Consider the following 18,436-nt stretch of genomic DNA (forward strand, 5'->3'; position numbering starts at 1 on the left):
GGGCCCCCTTAGTCCCAGTACCTCCCTCATGATCGTGCATATCAACATCATTACCGTTAACTGCATCATCAAACAAGTCGGTGTCCTCAAACTCAATCTCTAGCGGGAAGACCTCACCCTTATATGTCCAGTTGACCTTATCGGGCACATACTCAATATCCAAAATGCTCACAAGAAACCGGGCAATCCCATTGGCACGAGTGAAAACCATGTCCACTTTTTCAGTTTTTCCAACGAGGATACCCAAACTAGCCACAACACGAGCGTCCTGCAGAGGCTTTGATGGAGCCCCCAAAAACCTCAGCCATACCTGTGTAAGCGGTTTTCCTTTAGGCTCAACCTGTTTCCACTCGTTAAACTCCAGAATACACGTAGTACCGGGAACTTTACACAAGCCAAAACTTAACAATTTCTGCAGGTCCTCGACAGACGGGAAGTCCACCTTAAAAACTCTGTCCTCAATGGGTACTAACTCCCAAACAAAATCACCGGGAGCTAACTCCTGCAACCTCCTCACAATCTGTGCCTCAGTCACCGCTCCCTGTGTCGCTCTGACAATCCCAGTAGTCGTAGTCTGGTTATCCTCCGGGACCTCTCTCGCCTCCGGGGACTCAAAAAACATGAGCTCAGCACAGTAGACTCCATAGATGTGTAGAGTCGGAGGCACGTCACGCAACATCGGGCACTCACCCGACTCATGGGCAAGTTTGCCACAAGACTCACACAATTGGGCCACACACTCAGCAATGAAGTGGCCCTTGTCCCCACATCGATAGCAAATCATCCTCTCCTTCTTACGGGCATACTTGGACGCCCTCTCTGCATCAGACCTGTCGGTGACTTCATCCACCGTCCCAGCCTCAGAAACATCAACATTGGCCAACTCCTTCACCACCTCCATCGCCTGTGGAGGTAGCTCTGAGGAAAGCTGAGTCTCAACCGTAGCATCAGTATGAATAGTCCCCCGAGGTTGTTGGCGGCGAAATCTCCCACGACCCCAGCCTCGACCACCTCGGTTTCCACGAAAACCTCCTCTCTGACGATTGTCCGGGCCGGAGGCTCCCTCAACAAATCCGCCAGCTGGCCCGAGAAAGGGTCTCTCGGCCGTCCCGTCACTCTGCCAAGCGTAACCACGCCCTCCTCCCGTTGACGAGGAGCCTCGGTGTTGTCCCTCGCCGTAAGCATCACAACCGTCGTCTCCCCACTCGCCTCGGGGAGGAGCATTAGGCTGAGTGGACCTGTTCTGCACCGGCTTGGCAACATAAAGCGGTGGTGGTTTTCCTATGGTGGCCGGCTCAGCTCGAACCTGCCGCTGACCATCGCCGCGGCCCGCAGCCCCAACACCAGCAGCACCCGGTACAGGAGGCCTCGGTCCCCCGCGGCCCGCAGCCTGGGCAAGGGGCGGCGTTTGTCTCCCGATCCCCCGGCCGGCCGTAGTCGCCGCGGGCGCCGAGACCGGAGCCACCGGCCTCGTGCCATTCTTCCCAGGAGCCGGCTGCGGTAGGGCTGGCCTCGGCGGCTGCGCACTCCCAGTGGGCACACCTCGTCCCGCGGCACCGGCGGCGCCGCCTCCTCCCGCCGGCTGCCTTTGCCCGATCTGCGACTGACCCCCCCGTCCGGCGTTCGCTGCTGGTGGAGGAGGCACCCCACCCCGGCCTGCAGCGCCAGGCAAGGGGCGTTTCGCCGGCGGAGGAGCTTCACCTCTTCCTGCCATGGCCGTCCCGAGCAAGATGCGCGTCGCACGTCTATCCCCGCAGGACGGGAAGCCCTTCGTGCCCTTTTTGCGAACCCTACCCGGCGGCAGGCGAACCAAAGACAGGAGGCGATCGACGTTCGTGCATGCATCATCAACGGGCCGAAACGACAGGACGGGATCCTCCTGGGCCGCATACCCATTGGAGGCGCCACTGTCAAGGCCGGTCGCTACACCCCCATGATGGGCCTCATGCCCATGCATGGTCTGAGGACCGGCCCACACCAAACTAGCCCCCTCAGAGCCGATCAGCGAATTCAAACGCAAGGATCTGGCCGCCCTGATCCCGTCCGCCGCCATGGTCGCCGGCGGCGTCGGTGCTGGATCTGGCCGCCCTCCTTTCTTCTTTTTCTTCCGAGTAACCACGATCCAATCCTCTTGCAGAAAAAAATCGGACAAAGTTATAGGTTGAACGCGTACCTTAGGCAGAGGCCCTTTCCATGGTCGGATCGCCGTCGCCGCCGTTCTCCGGTGAACAATCCGGCGTACCACCTCGAGCCGGTCGGTGGAACGCAGGCCTAGCCGCGCCGGATCCTCTCCGGGCACGATCTCATCCACCAACGCAGCGACATCTTCCTCCGAGAATCCTGGTTTGAACGCCTCGCAGATCACGTCAGATGGTGTTGGCGAGTAGTCCGGCACCGGAACATCGTCGTCCTCATCATCTTCCGAGTCCGCTAGCGCCCAGAAACGCCCTCCTACGCGCGCCTCAATGGGATCCGGCGACTCCCGCCGGCGGCCGGCGACGGTCGCCACGGGAGGGTCGCGAGTGGCCCCGCTAGTCGCTCCCCTCATCGCCCGGCAGGAAAGAAGCGGCTTCGAGGGCTTTGGATCCTCCGTGAGATCGATCAAGTCAATGTGATCAAGAATCTCCGGTTCCTCCTGCACACGCGAATGAACGGTAACATCAAAAACATCAATGAGCAACCGCGTACCTTCGTTAATCTCCTCATCAGCTTTGAGGTACTCCCCTCCGAGGATGTCACCATCCAGATCGCGCACCACCGTCCACCTCGATGGGTAATACGAGTAGAGAACTCCCTCCGATCTACGGCCGCCATCCCGGACATCTTGGAAGAAAATTTTCCATTTGGCCGGATGGAGAAACCCCCCGATCTCCGCCGCAGTCTGCGGATCCGGCGATCCGCAGGCCTCTGGTGACCTCCCCGACAGCAGCGACTCCTCCCGAGCAGGCCGCGGCGGCGCCGATCGCCCCGCCGGCGGCGGATCAGGAGGGGGCGGTAGGCTCGCAGCCCCGTCGCCCATCCAAACCCCAACTTATTGGATAGGCCAACTTCTGAAGCAATATGCCTGCTTCAGTTAATTATATTGAATTGAACAAAGGCTCGAGTATCCTTTCCTGATGCTAACCACATTGACAAAAGTTTGTGGTACAGAACGAATCAAGGATCGCCGGTAACTCTGTCCATTGTGGAGCTAGAGCCAGTGCTTCGATACCATGCACGCCGGTAACTCTGTCCAAGATGCAACCGCACATATATACTGTCTGACAATACATGTATAGCACACAAGCATGAGTGTTTCAGGTCCCGTACATGCTTGCTCTGACGCGAACAATACTGACACGGATATATAAAGGTCACAGCTAGAGACATCTGAGTAGGACAGAGTTGTTCCAAATCACAGACACATCACACAGAGTCGTTCATGCTGAACAAGAAATACAGGGACATGCCAAAGTTAAATGTCAGAGTTTTTGGCATATATATAAATGCAGGTTACTGAAACCCACAGGATCATCTGCTTCTCGCCTCCATCAGTGTCTCTCTCACATCCTATGACATACAACTCCTGAATCTGAGTAAACAGTAAATAATGCTGGAAATGGTGACCTGAAAGCAGAGTTGACACTACAGTTTGGTAGCAATTGCTCTGTTTCCTAAAATAAAACATGAAAATCTGTTACCGCTGACTAAACTGTGCTCAAAGAGCCCACTACTTACAAACAAAGCGACAAACTGTGCTCACACATGCAGTTGGTGATACAGTGACTGAGACCACACTGAAGGAGATATAGAAAAGGTCATCATCTATGATCTGAGTTACAGCTAGCTAGTGTTCCAAATCATAGCCACAGATCACACATAACATAACTTGGTGCATTCCCTGGAACAAGAAAATACAGTGACGTAGTACTTAAATGCATAATTCTTGGCTCACAAACAAAAGCAGGACAACACATAATCTAGCCAAATATGCATGGTTTCTGCTCTAGCCAGGCTGTATGCGTGGAAACAGTTCTGCAGAGGAGGAGCCATGCACAATCAACACCGGAAAAGAAAAAGAAAATCTGAATATAGATCCTGCTGCTGATTGGTTGTAGCTAACCATGGTGATGGTGTTGCATCTTGACAGCTCGCTAATCTCTGCGGAAGGCATTTCTCCATGTCTTGGGCTTCAGAAGACTAGGTTCTGTTCACAAATGATGTCACAGGGAATTCGTAAGAAGTAATGCAGCATCAGAGATTACACTAATGCAGTGAAGGAACGAAAAAGAAGAGTTTAATGTTGGTTGTCGTCATGCTGTTACCATTATCTTTGTCGTGTGCTGTTACCATTATCTAACTACTAGCTGATTAAATATATTCTCTACTAAGTGTACATGTGTAGGTAATGCAGCCTCCTTGTTTAATTACGACTTATCTACCAGACTAGAGAAATTGATCCAGATCAAGTAGTATTACATCTGGAAGTATGTCTCACTTTGTTGCTAAAACGTGACAAACTAATGGACAAAGAAACTGATTGATAGCGGGCATCTAGACTTTTGTACCTGAGGCTGCTTAGACGTTGCTGCAGGCCTGCAGGGAGCCTCTTTATACCAGGACAGTCTCTAATTTTAAGGTTTCGGAGAGATGACGAGTATGCTTCTGGCCCATCCTGTATGGATGACAGGTTTTTGCATTCCGAGATGTGGAGGCGCTTCAGCGATGGGAACTCTCCCGAATGAGACTCCACTGATCTCAACTCACAGCACCTAACAACTGCAATTTCCTTGAGGGATGGTGGAAGATGGAGGACCCCTTTAAGCTGTCACACCCTCCTATGCTTATCTCTTCTAAGCATGGAAAGGGAAAATGTTCCACCCTGGCTACGGCTGATGATGATGACACCTCTGAAATCTGAATGTACAGGTGACCCTTGAAGAATCGATGATGCTGACTCTCCCTGCTGCGGCAGACTCCTGCTGAATATGGACTTGAGGTTACTGCACTCTCGAGTTGTCATTTTCCTCAGGGATGCAGGGAGTTTGAAGACCTCTACCAAGCTTTCACAACCCCATATCAAGAGAGACTCGAGATGTGGCAGGGGCTGACTCGAGGGTTCTGATACTGTTGATGGCTCAGCTGCAGGAGCATCTACGCATCCAACCACTTGTTTGTTGTGCCAAATCTCTAGACTCCTCAAGGATACCAAGCTTTGGAACTCTTTCTCTGGCCAGTGGACAAGCGCAGCACAATCACGAATGTGCAATTACTGAAGCTGTACAAAACATGCACATAGCTCGGTTACACCTGACTTTAAGCCATCTAAGTTCATCTCTGCCAGAGGGAAATCATGATGGTTCCATCTTTCCTTGATGTCCACCATTTGTGTTAAACTTAGGTCAGCCACCGCCGCCACTGCCGCCGGGGTTGATTCCGTGCCTTGAAGGTTCTTCAGTTTCAGGTTGGTCAGTGAAGTCATATATCTAGCTACCCACAGGAATATCTCTTCATCACCTCCCTCAAAGTCTAACCCAGTCAGCTTTGGTGATTTAGCTTTCATTGTCAGCTTTGGACAACCTGTAACACACAACTTATCAAGCTGAGGAAATATGATCTCTTCATCTTGTTCCTCATCTGTTATTTCCCACAAATGTTCCAAATATTCCAGACCTCTTAGTGTAAACACCTTCAGATTTGGAAAAGTGAAGGATGTACCACAACTGAAAAACCATTGAAGTTTTTTACAATGGGATAGATGGATCTCAACCATGTTTAGCAAGATAGCCATCCATGTTGGAAAGGTGGTGCCTCCATAGGATTCTATCCTTATAGCCTGCAGCCCATCATGAGGTTTGAGACCCTCGAGCACTCTTGCATCATGCGCACCACCATTGGTCCATTTTAATGTCAATTCTCGAAGTTCCTTCTTCCTGAGATTTGCCGCTTTTGCATCTTCTTCTGTCGCATTCTCTAGCTGATGTAGCTCTAGCTGACCACCAAGGTTTAACTCTTGCAACTCTCTAGTGCCACTGCACTCAGAGCCACTAGGACCTGCTACAAAACATGTAAGCGTCTGTAGGGACATCAGTTTTCGGAGGTCACCAGGCATGTTCCTCATCTCTGGACAATTATGAGTGTAGAGATGACGGAGGGCAGTCATATACTTCATTTGCCTTGGAAGCCGACGAAGTTTATGGCAGCCAGAGACATTCAATGTTTGCAGGTTATATAGAATGCTTATATCTTCAGGAAGTGCTTTGATCCAACTACTTGGAGAGATCAAGATACCTTAGGTGATGCAGATGCTTTGATTTCAAGGGGAATGAGCTGCTAAATGTATGGAGCTGTAATGCCTTCAAAGAGCTGTATTTTGAAAAATGCTGCAATGGATGTATTATTTTCCTATCACACAGAAGTGTCTGAATTGCTGGAGATATTTTCGCCAGAGAATCATTCAAAATACTTGCTGGTTCTTTACAAGAAAAAAGTAAGTGGCGAGCTGTATCTGGAAGCCAGTCAATCTACCCTGGTTTCTCAAGTGCGAGAGCACATTCTTTTTCCATTGTAGATAGTGCAACATCATGCATCAGATCATGGATTTTGCATGTACGTTTGGAATAATTATCCCCCCTCACATCCACAAAGAATGACCTTGACACCAGTTCACTGAAAATCCATTGGCCAATTGTCTCCAGACGGACTTCTTTTTGTTCCTGAATAAAGCCATGTGCGATCCATAGTTGAATTAGCTTGTCCACAGCAAATTCATAATCCTTGGGATACACAGCACAAAAAGAAAAGCACTGCGTCATCTGTGATGACAAATCATTATAGCTGAGCTTGAGTATTGGTAATATTCCTGACTCCTCGGTGCAAATGTTGCTTCTGATTGCTATAGCCTTTCATTCTTCTTCGCTGGTCTTTGTACGCAGCACAGAGCCCAGTGCTGTTGCGGCCAATGGAGAGCCACGGCATCTCTTCACAATATCGCCAACCATTTTCACTAGTTTGGCAGGCCTTTCTTCTTCATTCTGCAAACCGAATGCTCTCGTCTCGATAATTTCCTTTATGAAATCATCCTCCAACTCCGTGAGATCGTAGGGTTTCACCGAACCCATTATTTTTGCGACACCTCCATCACGAGTAGTTGTCAGAACCACACTGCCCTTGGCATCATGTGTAAGGCGGGCCTTGAGCTTTTCCCACTTATCGCTCTCTCGGTTCCAGACGTCATCCAATACAAGGAGATACCTGCACCCGCTTAGTCCATCCTGAAGCCTATCCAGTGGGCTTTTCTTGGAGCTTGATTCAACTGTAAATTTTTGGAGAAGAAATTCAAGAATACCTTTAGCCAGGGATTCCACATCAAAGCTGTCAGAGACACAAACCCATATCAATAACTCAAAATGCTTCTGAATTTCAGGTTCATTGTAAATGAGCTGCGCCAACGTGGTCTTTCCTAGCCCCCCTACTCCAACAATGGGAAAAATCATGAGATTTTTATCGTTAGCATGACCAACTAGCATATCAACAACATTCTTAGTGTCTTGGCATCTCGATCTGCTGATGATTTCCTTTGGATCGAAGATAACATGGTCCGTCTGCCTCCAGTCCTTGGATGCCGGTGCTTGTTGTTGATATTTAAACCCAAAGGCGTTCATCTCAGCCACAAGGACCTCAATGGCCTGCACAATTCTGCACAGTTTCTTCCCCATCTTGTCGCGGAATATGAAACGGTTGTGGGTGGGAAAGAGTTTCACTGCATCAAAGCCGAGCTTTCTGTAGTGCCCGTTCTTCTTGGCCTCGCGGCGGAGTGCCTCGTAATTGAACTCGTCGAAGACCTCGTTTGCCTCATAGGCCACCCTCTTGACTTCGTCCAGCCAGGCCATGGCCCCGTATATGTGGGACGCCGCCTGCTCGGCGTCGGCAAATGACGTCCAGAATGGCTCGCAGCTTACGCTTGAGCACCCTATGCTGCTCTTCCACTTCCATGCCATCCATCACCTTGTACTTGTCCAGCAGGTAGCTGGACGCCTTCTGCTTCACGATGGACAGCAGCGGCCCGACCACCATGGTGGCCAGCAGCTCTGCCATCGGAATGCTCGGACCTCGCAGCAGCACACACAGAATCACAACTGCAGAACCACACACAGGGCAGAGAAGAAAATGGTAGTGTGAGCAAGCTGGACATGCAGGTGCGTGTGCTTATGAGGAGAAATGGAAGCAAATGGGAGTACCCTAGCGCACCCCACGGTGCGATCCTTGGCGCTGAACTACAGCTGCAGTTCAGAGTGGAGAATGGGAGCTGAATGATGGATATAGGCTGTACTGCAAACTAATGGTCGATGTTAATGGCTGCACCTGATCTAAATTTCAAGAGATAAATAACAAGAGAGGAAACGGTGGATACCAGTGAATGGCCTCGGTGTCCACGACGACCAAGATGAAGACTGGCGATGACAAAAGCCTCGTGAGCAACCAAAACAACTGTGATGGCAACCAAAACGGCAGCAGTGAAGGCAGCCTGAACACCATCAAACTTCAGAGATCTGCCGGGGAACCAGAAAGATAATTAGCAAATAGTTGTGCGTGATTCAGAGGATGTGAGAGATCCACGAGAGCAGATACTAAGAAAGAAGAAGAAGAAAGATTACCAATGGACATCAGACTGACTGACTGAGAGATCTGCCTTCTGCTTCACAATGTACTGCAAACCAATGTTCATTGTTAACGGCTGCACTTGAGCTAAATCTTAAGAGGTACTCAAGGGAGGAAAATCAAGCCTGGCTAAGTCTAGTTGAGCATGAGGGCGGGCATGAGGGCGACTGGGCGGGCGACCGTGCACCCGACCGCGACGGCGCCGTCCGCCGCCGGTGATCGCCGACGCGTCGGCGGGCGGTTCTAGGCTCTCGCCGAGTCCGACGAAGAAGACGCAGACGACGATGGGGATGCATCCCCGGCAGAGGCGCCGCCCTCACCGACACCTTCAGATCTCGTTTGCGATTTATTCCATGCAGGTTATTGCGAAGATGAAGTGGCCATGACGATCGATCAGGTTCTGCCACCAGACGATCCGGCGCGTATCGGTCTTCACGCGAGCGAGAAGAATGAGATGATCCGACGAGTAGTTCATCGGAAGACGGCGGCGTCGGCGCTCAGACCGTGGAAGGGACCCATACCTAAGGTGAGTCTTCCGAATCTCACGTTATTCGATATGATCAGGCCGGAGTCTTGGATCACTGTTAAGAATAAGAAGAATGCGAGGCGGCGCGCTGGTAGTCCGGCAACGGCGGCGCCTGTGACGGCAGCGGCGATGACTACGATCTCGCACGCGAGATCACAGCGATTGACTCAGCTGCTAGGTGGATTTGGGCCGGTTCGGTGTGGACCGGGTCCGCGAGATGTTGGGCCGGAGAAAGATGGGTATGAGGCCCATGCTGGACCGGGCCACTCTCCTCCACCTATTGCGTTGCCATGCACGTACGAGCGTGATTGTTCTCTCGATCGTGCGCAGCCGCCTCTTCGCCCTAGGGTTCGTAGGCACGGCACGAGAGGTTTTCCTGCCTGTGGTCTACATCGGGCTAGGAGGATCTGCCCGCTGCCTGACATGGCCGGCCGCGGGGCGGCGCCGCCGCCAGCCAAGAAGGCCGCTCCCGGTCCTGTGGGACAGGGCGGGACAGCTTCGCCACCGGCGGTGGCCGCTGGACGAGGAGTCCCGATGTCGTCTGCCCCGAGGCCGCCGGCGGGCGAGGGCGCCACTCAGGGCAACCCGGGGCGAGGTGCTGGCCCCGTGGGCGCGAGGCCTCCGGGGCAAGTGCCCGTCCAGTCGTCCGCTGGTCGGGGCGGCTTGAGGCCCCCGGCGCCGGGCGCTGCACCTCCTGCTCTGCCGGCTGCGGGTCGCGGAGGGCTTCGGCCTGTTGTGCCGGGCGCGTCCGGTGTGGCTCCGGCTGGCCGAAGTGGAGGGCCTCGGCCTGTTGGGGGCTTGCCGGCGCCCTCGGGCAATCAACCTCGGGCTGCTCCTCCGCCCCATTACGTTGCGAGGCCGGCGCAAAACCGAACCGGTCCGTCTCAGACAAATAACAGAGAGTCCAAGGATCCGCCCCGAGGCCAGTGGGGGGATGATGGGTATGATGCGTATGGTGACAGACAGCACCGAGGATCTTCTTCTACGGGAGGAGGTCGTGGATATGACTGGCAAAGCGACGGGTTGGCTGAGAGACCGTTTCTCGGCCCGGCAGGTGGTTTTGTCGAGGGGGCCTCCGGCTCGGATCACCGTCAGAGAGGAGGCTTTCGTGGCCATCGTGGTGGTCGAGGTGGGGGCCGTGGGAGATTTCGCCGACCGCCCCCGCCCCGGGCAGTTGATCCTGCGGCGTCTACAGTGGAGCCTGGCCATACTGCCACTGAGCTTCCTCCCCAGGCGATGGAGGTGGTGAACGCCTTGGCCAGTGTTGAGGTTCTTGAGGCTGGGACGATGGATGAGACTACCGACAGGTCTGATGCCGAGAGGGCGTCCAAATATGCGCGTAAGAAGGAGAGGATGATTTGCTACCGTTGTGGTGAGAAGGGCCACTTCATTGCTGAGTGTGTGGCCCAGCTGCGTGAGTCGTGTGACAAGCCTGCACATGACTCCGGGGAGTGCCCGTTGTTGCGTGACCTGCCCCCGACGCTGAATATTTATGGAGTCTATTGTGCTGAGCTCATGTTTTTTGAGTCCCCGGCGGCGAGAGAGGCCCCGGAAGATATCATGAGCTTGACTACCGGGATTGTGAAAGCGACCCAGGGCGCGGTGACTGAGGCACAGATTGTGAGGAGGCTTCAGGAGCTGGCTCCCGGGGATTTTAGATGGGAATTGGTGCCTATCGAGGACAAGGTTTTTAAGGTTGATTTCCCTACTGTGGAGGATTTGCAGAAATTGTTGAGCTTTGGCTTGTGTAGAGTCCCCGGTACTAAGTGTATCCTGGAGTTCCACGAGTGGAAGCAGGTTGAGCCTAAGGGAAAGCCGCTCACGCAGGTCTGGTTGTGGTTTTTAGGGGCTCCATCTAAGCCTCTGCAGGATGCTCGAGTGGTGGCTAGTATGGGCATCATGGTTGGGAAGACAGAAAAAGTGGATATGGCTTTCACACGTGCCCATGGGGTGGCCCGGATTTTAGTGAGTGTTCTGGATATTGAGTTCGTGCCTGATAAGGTCAACTGGACCTATAGGGGAGAGGAGCTCCCGCTTGAGATCGAGTTTGAGGACACTGATTTATTTGCTGATGCGGTTAATTGTAACGATGTTGACATGCACGACAGAGATGGCAATGCGAGGGCCAAGGGGTCACCGTCAGATGAGCCCACGCGAGAGGGGTCTAACGGTTCTCACCTAGCTCAGTCGCCTGGGGATGGGACCGGGGTTGAGCCCGCAGCATCACCAGCGGTGCCCATGACTACTCTGCGTTTTGGGTCCTTTGAGCCAGCCTCGGCACCTCCCAGACTATGGAGTGACCGGGTAGATTCTGATGATTACCTTGAGCACACGCTCCCTCCGTTGGAGTTTGAGGGGGATGCTTGCTTGTCTGCTGGACGGCCGACAAGGACTTTGGTCGGGGCTACGGTGAGGAGGCCGGAGGGTGCTTCTCTTGTCCTGGCGCCTCACGTGGACACGACTCCGGTGTCGGTGACTGCGTGCGCGATGAGTTGTGGGGGAGGGGGTTCGGGGCAGGTGGCCCCGTCTTCTCCCATCCCCATCCCGACCTCGGTGGCGTCGGTGACGCCGGCCCCGAGGGGGTCGGCCGGTGCTGGGAGAGGGAGCCCGAGGCAGGCGGCCTCGGCTCCTACTACTCCGATGGTGGCGGTAACCACCGCGGCAGCAGCTGCGTTGGGGGGGTGCTGGGGCAGGAGGCCCTGGCTCCTCCTTCTTCCCTGATGGTCAGGAGGACTACTTCTCCCTCGCCGATGGCTCATCCGTCTGAGCCGGCGGCTGGGGTGGGAGGAGGGCGCGGGCAGGTGGCCCCCGTTATCCCCTCTTCGCTCTCACCCATGGTCGGGGGCCCTGGTGTGGGGCACCTGTCTGAGGGGATCGGGAGCCCGCGGACGCCTTCTCTGGTAACCTCGGTAGACCCTTTGAGGGACTCTGTGCCAGGTTTTACTAGGGAGGAGGTTGTCGCGTTTGGCGGGATCCCTGACCCTATCTCCGCGGGGAGACGGATGAGTGCTCGCATCCTCGACATCCCCGAGGTTGATGATATGCAGCAGCGGTGCGCTATGAGGGCGGCCAAGCTTCAGGAAGCTGCTTTATCTTCTGGTATGTCTGTCAACTTATCTAATTCCTTATTGCATTTTTCTAATGAGGAGATTATAAATAATGCAAACCAATTAGGAGTTTCACTAGGTGATACAGATAGTGAGATTACCAATTCGGTGAATGATCTATTAGATTTGGAGGCGGAACGTGCCTTAGAGGCTATTCGTAATCTTGCAGCAGTTAAACCAATGAATGATGATGAGATTGATGCGCTAGGGGTTAGAGTGCTCGATAATCTGTGTGCGGATCCAGCACTCCCCAATCATGACTCTGAGGAAGATGATGTACCCCTAGAGAATGAGGCTAGCAATATATGTGAACCCGGTTATGAGGACCGGGCGACTGAGCCTAGTAAACCTAAGCGTAAGTGGAAACGGAAGATCTATCCCGATTCCGCAGTTCGTAGGAGTGCTAGGATTCGAGTTACTAAAAAATTCCATGATGAACTATGAGAGGAATTTTTTGGAATAGCAGAGGTCTGAAGGACTTGGCTAAAAGAAGATTCCTAGCTGAGGCAGCTCTAGAGCAGAGGTTAGATTTTGTTGCTCTATCGGAGACGGGTAGAGATAACTTTGCTCCCCAGTTTCTCTCTTCTCTTGTGGGTGGTATTGATTTCGATTGGCATTGCCTCCCTCCGCGAGGAAGATCGGGTGGTATCTTACTAGGTGTGAGATGCGATTTGCTTGAAGTCCGAAGTGTCGTGATGGGAGACTTCGCGGTGAAGTTTCGAGTCAGGTCTAGGGTAGATGGTTTTAACTGGGCTTTGGTGGCGGTTTATGGTGCCGCACAGCCTGAACTTAAAGCGGAGTTTCTGGCGGACCTTGTTCGAATCTGTGGGTCAGAACAGCTTCCTATTTTAGTTGGAGGTGATTTCAATATCATCAGGAGGAAAGAGGAGAAGAACAATGATAACTTTGACGGCAGATGGTCGTTTATGTTCAATACCATTATTGAAAGCTTGGATCTGAGAGAGATAGAGCTTTCTGGTAGAAAGTTCACCTGGGCTAATGCTCTACCAAACCCGACCTATGAAAAACTTGATCGAGTACTTGCGAGCGTGGAGTGGGAACAAAAGTTCCCTCTGGTTACGGTGCAAGCTCTTTCGAGGGGAATATCTGATGACACCCCATTGTTCGTGGACTCAGGGGAGCCGAACCATGTGGGTAACAAGAATACCTTCTCCTTCGAGATGTCTTGGTTTGAACGTGAGGGGTTCTTGGACTTGATCGCCAGGGAATGGGATAGAGGTGTAGGAGGCAAGAATGCGATAGAGCGTTGGCAGAATAAGATTAGGCATTTAAGAAGTTTCTTACGGGGTTGGGCTAAGCACCTCAGTGGTGTGTATAAGATTGAAAAGGATAGACTCCTTACTCTTATATAGGCCCTGGACATACAGGCCGAAGTCAATATTTTGTCGCCAGCTCAGCTTCAGGTTAAAAATGAGGCAGAGAAGAGGCTGAAAGAACTACTTCACGAAGAAGAATTGAAGTGGGCTTTGCGTGCTAAAGTCCGCAAAGTGGTTCAAGGGGATGCGAACACTCAGTTCTTCCATTTGATAGCTAATGGCAAGCATAGAAAGAAGCGTATCTTTCAGCTTGAGCAAGACGAGGGCACTATTTTAGGTCAGGATAACCTAAAAACATACATTACCGACTATTATAAGCAGTTATTTGGACCTCCGGAGGATAATTGTGTGTCCCTCGATGAGTCCAGGACTGAGGACGTGCCTCAGCTATCAGCTGCTGATAATGATATTCTGGTTGCCCCGTTTTCGGAGAAGGAGATTTTTGATGCTATTGCACAGATGAAAAACAATAAGGCTCCCGGACCGGATGGATTCCCGGCAGAGTTCTATAAAAAGTGCTGGCACATTATTAAGGGGGATTTACTACCTATGTTCCATGATCTGTTCTCTGGACAGCTTCAATTATTTCACTTGAATTTTGGGACTATCACACTGCTTCCTAAGAAGACGGATGCTGTGAGAATTGAGCAATTCAGGCCGATCTGTCTCCTCAATGTTAGTTTCAAAATTTTCACCAAGGTCAGGACTAACAGACTCACACAGATTGCGCATTCTGTGGTGCAACAGTCCCAAACTGCTTTCATGCCGGACAGAAATATCCTTGAAGGGGTGGTCGTCCTGCATGAAACACTCCATGAAATCCATTCCAAAAAATTAGATGGAGTAATTTTTAAGGTGGATTTCGAGAAAGCGTACGATAAGGTCAAATGGCCATTCCTCCAACAGTCATTGCGTATGAAAGGTTTTGATGAGGCTTGGCGCCGACAGGTTGAATCATTTACGCAAAAAGGTAGTGTGGGAATTAAAGTTAATGATGACATAGGTCATTACTTCCAGACACATAAAAGCCTCAGACAAGGAGATCCGATGTCCCCTATCTTGTTTAACATTGTGGTGGATATGTTAGCAATCTTGATAGGAAGGGCTAAGGAAAATGGTCAAGTAGGTGGATTGGTACCTCATCTTATTGATGGAGGTGTATCCATCCTTCAGTATGCTGATGATACAATCATCTTCATGGAGCATGACTTGGCCAAGGCTAGAAATATGAAGCTTGTGTTATGCCTTTTCGAACAATTGACCGGGTTAAAGATTAACTTTCATAAGAGCGAGCTGTTCTGTTTTGGTAGGGCCAAAGACGAACATGATGCTTATAGGCAATTGTTTGGGTGCGAGTTGGGAGAGTTACCCTTCTCCTACCTGGGGATTCCAATCCACCATCGTAGGCTGACAAACAGAGAGTGGAAGTGCATCGAGGACCGATTTGAGAAGAAGCTGAGCTGCTGGAAGGGTAAGCTCATGTCATACGGAGGCCGATTAATCCTGATTAATTCGGTGCTCACGAGTATGCCAATGTTTCTCCTATCGTTCTTTGAGGTCCCAGTTGGTGTTAGGAAGAGACTGGACTTCTATCAATCGCGTTTCTTTTGGCAGGGTGATGAGCTTAAAAGAAAATATCGGCTTGCTAAATGGGATATCATCTGTAGAACGAAAGACCAAGGGGGTCTCGGTATTAAGAATCTAGAAGTTAAGAATAAATTCCTTCTTAGCAAGTGGCTGTGGAAGCTCTCATCGGAGACTGATGCTATGTGGGCTCAAATCCTTCACAGCAAGTACCTCCAGACAAAAACTCTGTCCCAGGTTACAGTCAGGCCGACCGATTCGCCTTTCTGGAAAGGCCTGATGAAAGTCAAACAGGCCTTATTTAATAGGACGAAGTTTGTTATTGGAAACGGCTCGAGTACACGTTTCTGGGAGGATACTTGGCTCAGCGAGACACCCTTGGCCATCCAATATCCGTCTTTGTACCGCATTGTTCAACGACGTGAGGTATTCGTCGCATCGGTCTTTCAATCTACCCCTCTTAATATCCAGTTCCGACGAACACTAGCGGGCAATCATTAGGAAGAATGGCTCCGTCTAGTTAGGAGACTGATGGACGTCCAGCTTTCCCAACAACCCGATGAATTACGCTGGAAATTGACTAAGTCTGGAGTATTCACGGTTAAATCAATGTATATTGATGTTATTAATTCGAACTCCATTCCTACGTCTAAGCATGTTTGGGATGTCAAAGTTCCTTTGAAAATAAAAGTGTTTATGTGGTTTGTCCATAAACAAGTTATTTTAACTAAGAACAACTTGATAAAGCGTAATTGGACAGGACCTACTAGGTGTAGTTTCTGCGATCGGGATGAGACTATCAAACACCTCTTTTTTGATTGCCCGTTGGCCAAGGTACTTTGGCAGACAGTCCACATTGCTTTTAATATCAATCCGCCGAATTCTGTTAATGCGTTATTTGGGACTTGGCTTAATGGGCTGAGCCTGGTTTAGCGAGACATATTCGGGTTGGAGTTTGTGCTTTGCTGTGGACTATCTGGACTTGCAGAAATGATTTGGTCTTTAACAGAATATCATGTATACATTTTTTGCAGGTCATATTCCGAACTACGGCACTGATCCGTTCGTGGTCGCTACTCACCCAGACGGAGGCCAGGGAGCATTTGGTTACTGGATCTTTCCGCTGGGAGATGGTAGCTCGGGATATCTTCAACCGGTTTGGATGGCGGTCATGTAATAGGATAGGTATTTAGTTTCCCTATCTAGTTTGAGCCGGCCGGTTGTGGCATCTTGTCTTGGCTAGTTGGTGTTTCTAGCCTTTATTTGGCTCTGTGTGAGCTTTCTGTTATTTTTTTTACTTTTGAAGACTTTTGGAATCATGTTGGTACTTCTTTATTTGGTTAATAAGATGGCCGTATGCATCTTTTTGATGTAGAGGCCGGGGAATCCCCTGTTTTCGAAAAAAAAGGGAGGAAACCGGTGCATACCTGGTGTTGTCAGACAGCAACCAAGATGAAGACTGGCGGTGACAACAGCCTGGTGAGCGACCAAATCGACTGTGATGGTAACCAAAATGGCAGCTTCAGAGCCCTCAACAGTTCAGCCTCAACACCAGTGTTCTCCCAAGCTACCAAACCTGAGAGATCTGCGTGGCGAACCAGAAAAATAATTTTCAGTTTACACTTTACAGACTATATATAATTAGCAAATGGATGTGCTTGGGTTCAGAGGATGTGAGAGATCCACAAGAGCAGACTAAGAAAGATAAAAATAAAATTACGACGAACGAACATTCAGGGGTTGCAACCAAGGTGAACGCCTTGTACTTCATAATAAATGGACAGCATCAGTGCAGAACTGAACTAACAGCACAGGCAGAACCACAAAATGGTGGCGTGAGCAAATGCGATTAATTATGCTTGTTAGTTGAACTGGAGGCAAATGCGATTACCTTAGCGCACCACCACGGTGAGCTCCTTCCTTGGCGCTGAATCTGGAGATGTTGGAGAATGGCGGGGAATCATTCAGAGCTGCAGTTCAGAGTGGAGACGAAAATGGCGGCGTGAGCAAGCTATAGGCGCGCAGGTGCAAATGCCACTCGGCTCTCGGGAGAAACGGAAGCAAAAAATGAGTACATTGGCGCTGAACCTGGACTCCTGGAGAGGGGCGGAGAGGCTCCCTGGCTGCGCTGCGCTTCGATTTGGCCGGCGGCCTCCGGCAGCTCCGATTGGTAGGGATTGTGATTGTGGCCTTGTGGGGAACGGGTGTTGATTGAATAGCTCAGTGGTAGCTTTGGGCGTCCACAAGATCATTCGGTGCAGGCTGCAGATTAATAACGGAGGAGAACAGCGGTACTAGGTCTGGGCATTCAGACGATCATTCATGGTGCCTTAGCGGCAGTCCTAGCATCCATGGAGTAGTTTTTTTTTAGCTGTTCTACAAAGAAGAGCAGCCACAGTGTGTTAACGTGTATGCCAAATACTATCAAGTTTTTTTAAAATAATATACTCCCACTACTTATGCCATGGTATTATGTTTATACCCCGTCTCCCACTACTTACTAGTAGAATGTCCATGCGTTGTCACGGACGGCTTTTGAAATATTTTGCTAGAGTTATGTAAATATAATGCATGTTTAATTTTACATGCTGAGAAAAGCTAACGCGGGCACAATCGAATTTAAGTCTACTTCACTTGCAATGTAAATTATTAACAAAAAAAGCAATTTGATGATGCATTGTACGCTCATAGCATTGTACGCTCGAGTTGTAATTGATGTAGCTGGAGCCGCACGATCTGAATGAACATAGTGGGAGAATGTTCAGTGATACCACAACCTAATGCTCTCATGATACCATTTTGGCAAAATCAATTTACATGTTATAAAAAATTCTGAAAAAAGTTATGAATGTTCTCAAGGAGTGTGTCTACAGCCCGTAAAAAATTCAGCATCATATTCGAAATGCACATTGAGAATGGCACTATTCATGCTAGATTTGTCATTTTTGTTTCTCAATGTGTATGTGGAATTTTGACCTGATTTTTCAAAAGGTTGTAGTAACATACGTTGTGAACATTCACAAAAAGAATTAGAATTTTTTGAAACACCTAAAAGTGAACTTTCTAGCTTGAAAAGGGTCGATGGCTCTCCCGTGCGCTGGCTCTGGCGACGCCCTGGTCGCCTCGGCGGCGCTGCCGCTGCCGCCCTCGCCCCTGGCCTCGCCCGCGGCCGGCCCACCGGCGCCCCCCTCGCCCGATTCCCTGCCGTCTTCTCCGGTTGTTCCTCCGCGCGAGTCCTGGGC

At 50.8% G+C, this 18,436-nt stretch overlaps 1 long non-coding RNA gene and 1 pseudogene across 1 annotated transcript; both read right to left on the minus strand.

Annotated features, from left to right (window-relative positions):
* Window positions 1-4,573: 4,573 nt before the first annotated feature.
* Window positions 4,574-8,110, minus strand: LOC119270691 (annotated as a pseudogene).
* Window positions 8,111-8,219: 109 nt separating this feature from the next.
* On the minus strand, window positions 8,220-8,702 carry LOC119270692. The gene is made up of 3 exons (XR_005134271.1): window positions 8,637-8,702; window positions 8,393-8,531; window positions 8,220-8,310 (listed from the first exon to the last, which is right to left on the minus strand). It is a non-coding gene; the product is annotated as an uncharacterized LOC119270692 (long non-coding RNA).
* Window positions 8,703-18,436: the final 9,734 nt, after the last annotated feature.

The sequence above is a fragment of the Triticum dicoccoides genome, chromosome 3A, assembly GCF_002162155.2.
Source record: "Triticum dicoccoides isolate Atlit2015 ecotype Zavitan chromosome 3A, WEW_v2.0, whole genome shotgun sequence".
Classification (NCBI taxonomy): domain Eukaryota; kingdom Viridiplantae; phylum Streptophyta; class Magnoliopsida; order Poales; family Poaceae; genus Triticum; species Triticum dicoccoides.